The sequence below is a fragment of the Choloepus didactylus genome, chromosome X, assembly GCF_015220235.1.
Source record: "Choloepus didactylus isolate mChoDid1 chromosome X, mChoDid1.pri, whole genome shotgun sequence".
Lineage (NCBI taxonomy): Eukaryota > Metazoa > Chordata > Mammalia > Pilosa > Megalonychidae > Choloepus > Choloepus didactylus.
Genome location: NC_051334.1, coordinates 61,289,087 through 61,296,088, shown reverse-complemented (window position 1 = coordinate 61,296,088; position 7,002 = coordinate 61,289,087).

Sequence of the window (7,002 nt, the reverse complement as noted above, 5' to 3'; positions counted from 1 at the left end):
CCTAGGTAAAAGAGAATAAACCTCCAGAATAAACTAAGCAAGAAAATCAGAGGTCAAGACACCAGCAAAAAATCATGGTGCACACCAGGAAGAATAAAGATATAGCACAGCAAAAGGAACAAACTAATGCCTCAATTGAGATACAGGAGTGGAAAAAACTAATTAAAGTTGGTCAAACAAATCTTCTAAATCAAATCAATGAGTTGAAGGAAAATATGGCAAAAGAGATGAAGGATATAAAGAAGATAGGGTGTCCATAAAGAAGAACTTGAGAGCTTGAAAAAAGTTACAGTACTTATTGGAATGAAAGCCAGAATAGAAGATATGAAAAACACAATGGAAACATGCAACAGCATATTTGAAGAGGCAGAAGAAAGGACTAGTGAACTAGAAGACAGGGCATCTGAAATCCTACACACAAAACAACAAACAGGGAAAAGAATGGGAAAATATGATGAAGGTCTCAGAGAACAGGATGATAACATGAAGCAAATGAGTATATGTGTTATGGGTGTCCCAGAAAAAGAAGAGAAGGGAAAGGGTGCAGAAAGAATAATGGAAGAAATAATCAATGAGAATTTCCCAACTCTTATGAAAGACATAAAATTACACCAAGAAGCAGAGTGTACCCCAAACAGAACTGATCAAAATAGACCTACTCAAAGACACTTACTAGTCAGATTGTCAAATGTCAAAGACAAAGAGAGAAGTCTGAAAGCAGCAATGGAAAATGGATCTATCACAAAAAAGGGAAGCTTGAGAAGACTAAGTGCAGATCTTTCAGCAGAAACCATGGAAGAGAGAAGGCAGTGGTATGATATATTTAAGATATTGAAAGAGAAAAACTGCCAACCAAGAATTCTATATCTGGCAAAATGTTCCTTCAAAAATCAGGGAGATTTGAAAATATTTTCAGATAAATAGAAACTCAGACAGTCCATGAACAAGAGACTTGCTCTACAAGAAATACCAAAGGGACTGCTACAGACAAATAGGAAAGAGAGGAGAGAGAGGTTTGGAGAAGAATGCATAATTAAGATTAGCAGTAACAGTAACTAAAAGGGTAAAAAGAGAGAAAAATAAGATATGACAGATAAAATCCAGAAGGCAAAGTTGTTGAAGAAAGCACTGCCTTTGCAGCAATAACATTGAATGCTAATGGATTAAACTGCTGTTCCAGTTTGCTAATGCTGCAATTATGCAAAATACCATTATGCTAATGCTGCCATTTTGCCATTGGCTTTTATAAAGGGGGATTATAAAATTCCATATAGTCCTTCCCATTCTGGTTCCAATTGGTCTGCTGGATGTTGATTTTTCCATTTTTTAAAAAATAACTCAATCCCCAGGCTTAAAATGATGTAAGGTAACATCTGTAGGAAAAGAGAGCCAACTTGAGGCATAGCAGTGAATTGCCTCTAGTATGGCCCCCAGTGACTGAGCATATCTTTAATTTCTAATTCTTGGTCTTATTCAGTCCAGGTATACATACCACCTTGTTTTAGGAATGGTCTCCCATATACCATTTTGAATGGGCTCAAAAGGAGCCTGCTTCTGGGTGCTACCATTACCCACATCAGAGCCACTGGGAGTACCTTGTCCCATGAGAAATTAGTTTCTTGGCAAAGTTTCGCTAAATGTCTTCTTCAGGGTATGATTCTCCTTTGCATTTTTCTAGGAGATTGTGTTCTCCAAGATGTGCATAATTTCCAATGTATGTTAATTGCTTCTGACAGTTCCTGTGAAATTTTTTATGTAAAAGCTCCCCTATTATCATTGTGTATTGAAAATAGGAGTCTGACCTGTGGGATTATTCCCTACAGGAGTGCCTTGGTAACTCTGAGACTTGCTCTGTTCTGCAGGGAAAGGTCTCTACCCATCCTATATGTATCTGCAAAAACAAGAAGATACTTGTGATTTCTACATGCTTTCGGCATAGTAGTAAAGTCTATTTGCCAGTACCCACCTGGTGTGCCCCTGGCTTGCATTTCTTTTATAGTGGGCAGAGGCCCAGGTTTGGGGTTGTTTTTTGTGCAAGTTAAACAGTTTTCTGTTATTTTCTGGATGGTTTTTTGCATCTTAGGTCCTATAGTATAATTTTTTTGGCCACTGATACATGGCATCACTTCCATAATGAGTGCTTTGATGTAAATAACTAACAACTTTTTCCATTAAGTGTTCAGGAATAAGAGTTATTCTATCTTCCTTATAAATCCATCATTCCTCCATTCTTTTCTGTGAAATGCTTGAGAATTGATATCTGTTTCTTTTAAGTCAAAGCCACACTCTTTTCCTCTCAACAAATCATGGGCTGAATATTGAGGATAAAAGATTTTTAGTTTTATGTCTGGTATCAGAGAAAGTACCAATGACAAGGATGGAGGTTTTAGTTTGTCTGCTGCTCTTGCTTCTAGACCTGCTATTTGATTGCCTTTTATAGAGTCAATTTCTCCTTTCTGATGACTGTAGCAATGTATTATGGCAACCTCTTTAGGCAGCATCACTGCTTCTAATAAGGCTAAGATTATGTCTACACATTTAATTTCTTTTTACCATATGTTAAGAGTCCTCTTTCTTTCCACATGGCTCTATGAGCATGAACTATATTAAAAGCATACTTAGAATACATACATATGTTTATTTGCTGTCCCTTTCCCAGATGTAAAGCTCTGATGAGTGCCATTGTGCAGACATACCTGGTGAAAGGAACACACTCTCCAGTACTGTTTGTAGAATTATCACTGTGTAACCAGCTTTTTGAAGTCCCATCTCCATGAGGCTGCTTCCATCAGTTTACATCTCAATGTCTGGATGTTCTAAAGGCTGGCTGACTAAATCTGGTCAGATGGAATAGACTCCATCAATTATCTGTATACAGTCATGCAGAGGTTCCCCTTCCCCACTTGGAAATAAGGTAGCTGGGTTTAAACTAGAAGAAGCTTTTAGAGTGATGTTAGGATTATTTAGTAGAATAGCTTGATATTTACCAAATTATCTAGCAGTGAGCCAATATACACTTTTCTGTTCTAACAATGGTAGTACATAAAGTGGCATGTGCACAGTGGTGGGTTGTACTAAAGTAAATTTTTCAGCTTCTTTATGAATGTCACAGGTGGCTGCTACAGCCCTTGGGCATACTGGCCACCCTCTGGTAGTACTGTATAACTGTTTAGAAAAATAGGCTACAGGATATCTGGCATTTACTAATTTTTGAGTAAGCACTCCTAATCAAATCCCTTGCCTGTCATGTATGAAAAGGTCAAAATGACTTCTTGGGTCTGGGAGGCCTAGGGCTGGGGTTGTTAAAAGTTATCTTTTTTTATTTTCTGGAAGACATTTTTACATTCAGTAGTCCAATTTAGAGGCTCTTGCTCAGATCCTGTCAAAGCTTTATATAAGTGCTTTGCTATGAGTCCAAAATTGTGTACTCAAATTCTACAGAATCCTGCCATCCCTAAGAATCCTCAAAGCAAAGCTTCCTTTTTGTAAGTGGGTCTGCTATTCAGGCTAAAGCCTGTCTCTGGTCTGGCAATAGATTTCTGTGTACTTGGGATAGCTCAAACTCTAAATATTTTACTGGCTCTTTGACAATTTGGGCCCTCTTCTTAGAGACTTTGTACACCTGATCTACCAAGAGATTCAGAGTTTGAATGGTGTTTTCATCTGGTGCATTTTTGGTACAATTTGCTGTTAGAATATCATCTACATACTGTAATAAAACTCCTTTGTGTAAGCTGCAAATTCCTTAAATCTCTGCCTAAATGTTTCTCCAAATATTGTGGGAACATTTTTAAATCCTTGTGGAAGAGCAGTCCAACAATATTGTTGTTTTAGGTCAGTAATAGGGTCTTCCATTCAAAAGCAAACAGTTCTTGAGACCCTTGGTCATGGAGTATGGAACAAGAAGCATCTTTCAAATCTAAGGTGGTAAACCAACAGAGATCTCCAGATAATGTAGTAAGTAAAGTTTTAGAAATTTTGGCATGCAGCCACAGAGGGTACAGAGACTAATTGACTTCAAGGAAGAAAGTTTTAATCATGCCTCAGCATGGTGGAGGTTGGAAGGAAAGGCTTCATCAGCATGGCAGGGGTCTGAAGAAAAGTTTCAGCCCACCTGAGACAAACAGAGGGCTGTATTTATGCTTTTCTTTGGGAGGGGGTCAGTTGGTAAAGATGGAAGAGGTTTAGCTGATAGGCCAAGTGATGATTGGGCCTGAGGGTCTGCTGGGGTGGGAATTGGGAAGGAATGGTGTGGAGCCAATGGGTAAGTGAGTAGTGTTTTTATTTTTGTTTTTGTCCTTTTAAGGATTGGAGTTTATATAGCTGGAGAAGGGGGGTTTGGGGCAGGATGCAGTGGCCACAGTATGTTAGTCTTCCACCAGAAAGTTTAGCACAAAAGGCTAGTCTAATGTGCCTTTTGTGAAAGCCTGCATTTGGAGTGGAATTTTCCAACATTTCCAGCTTTTTTGTTTATATAAAAGAAAAAGAAGAATGGGGTAGATGTGCATTGGGAAGTAAGGAGAGGGATTTGGGGTGTCAATATTTTCTGGCTGCTTCTTGCTGTTAAGGGGCCACATGGGGATGTTGTCTTTTTCCTGGTTTATGTACACCTGCCATTTTATCCACTCAGTTGAAGGCATTGGTATTGGAATTTTCACAGCAAGAGGATGTTGCTGACATGTTCTTGAGTGAGGTTGTGGTCATGGCCTGGACAGTTCTGCAAAAGAAATTAGGAGCTGTACAAGGCAGGGTTCCACAAGCAAAAAACAAGATTAGTATTAAAGGGGATAAGAGGGGTATAAGGATAGTGAAGAGCAGTAAAACAGCAAGTTTTATTGAGCAATGTACAGGTTTTTCATGTTTTAGCTGCAAGAATATTTAAGGCTTATTTGTTTTGTAGAACCATGCCTGCTGGTCTGTCTATGGACTTTTGACTTTCAGGATTTTACTTTGGCAGAGCCTTTTACTTGGATTTGAGCACCTAATGTTTTTAGAAGATTCCTTTCTAGAAGTGGGTGGGACACTTTGGTATTATTAGAATCTGATGACTTAAAAAATACTACCAATTTGGCAAGGGAATTGTGAGGTAAAGGCTCAAGCCTGAGATTTTCATTTACGCCTACTATGGGACAGTTTTAAAGGAGAGAGAGCCAGAGTGAGAGGTTAAGATAGAATATGTGGCTTCTATATTAATTAAAATGTAACGGTTTTATTCACCACATCAAGAGACACCCAAGCCTTTATGATTTTGATGTTTTTTAGTGAGATCCAGGGAGCCACTTGCCCGGGGCCCCTTTAGTCCTGGTTGGGGGTGGCCAACAAAGCAAGGCACTCTCAGGCCCAGTGTTCTGGATTCCTGTACTGTGGACAGGGACCTGGAGGTTTTTTCCATTTTGGGGACACTTGTTTTCATTGCCCTGTTTGTTGCATGAAGACAGGTTTTCGGTGGCTTCTTCCCCCGAGTGACTCTGAGGTGGCTGATTATCATTAACAGCTAAAGCTATGAGCCTCACCATATTCCAGTTCCTCCTTGCTCTCTTTCCCTCTGCAGTCCAGTTCCAATTATTAAAGATAGAAAAGACAGTATTTATAAGGTCATTCAGAGGTGTTTGAGGTCCCAAGGGTATTTGTTGCACTTTTCTTTTTAAGTTTGAAGCTGACTGTCCTATAAAGTAGGTTTTTAACATGACTTGTTTTTTCTCAGAATCTGGATTTATACTGATAAATATTTACAGGCTTAATAATACATTTTTATATTTTCTTTTAGGCAAGTAGTTATATGGTTCCTTGCTTTCAGGTTTTATTGTTTTTTCTGATAGTTTTAGACAGGGTCTGTGCTAGGGACAGTCTCAGTCCCAACCCCATACTGTGTGGGCTGTTTCCCTTGCAGTTTATTTGCATGTTCTTGGGCCTCTGCTTACACTTTCCATTTTCTTTTCCTGAGGAGTGCAGGGCTATTAAATGGTCCTGGTAGTTTATACTGATAAGTCACCTTTTGATTAGGAGGTACTTCTGGGGCAGCAGTAGCTGCTCTGCCCTCTTTCTCCTTGGAGGATTAGGGTGTTGAATTTCCTGTTTCAGCCCTTTGTTGGACTAGAGGTTGAACATGCTTATTTTTCAGTTTTAATTTTCCAGTTAGATAGGGGTTTAAATTTTAGGGTCCCAGTTAGGGGAAACTAGGATACATTTAACTTGTTCTTTGGGCAGTTTATGTCCTTTTATTCTAGTATTTGGCATGTTAGTATTTATAAATTTTTGTTCAGAGTGTTTTTAATTCTGCTTGGGTTAATTGCATATACTTTTAAACTTTAATTACTATTTGAAGTGGCAGCAGACTGCCACATCAGCTGTTAAGCCTTTTTGTAGCTGCACACACAGCTTTTAAGAATGGCTAGGCATTATTAAGCAGTGATATTGCTAGTTTTTACCATTCTTTGACTGCAGAAATAAATTTCCTTTTCTGCAAACTTTCTGCAACTTTCTGTATCATTTTAGGTTTTGCCCCTCATTTTTCCTTCATTCTGAAAAAACCAGTCATTTAGGGCAAAACTACTTTCTTTTCCTTTCGATAAAAACATTTCTCACACCCTCTACATTTAAGTTATTAAAACAATCTTGGAAACTGGTTTTAAGCAAACTAGCATTTTACAACATACACTTGTTAGTATAATGTTAAACACTTAATACACTTCAGTTAATGCATTATTGAAACAGAAATACATAATTGTTAACAAGAATTTCTAGGATAGGAGTAAGACATTTTGAGGTTATTAAGAAGGAGTGAGAAAAGGTATACTATGGGGGGCATAAGGTAGTGGAGGGCTTTGCAGGGGTCTAGAGATTATACCATTTATTCCCATAATAGATACTGAGAAGTGGGTCAGTGGCTTGGAGAATAAAGGAATGAAATGTTTTTACCTGTGACTGAGAGCGTTACCTGTTGTTCTGTCAGCATGATGGTGGTGACTAGAGCCTTTTTGGTATTTGGGAATTTTCAGTTGT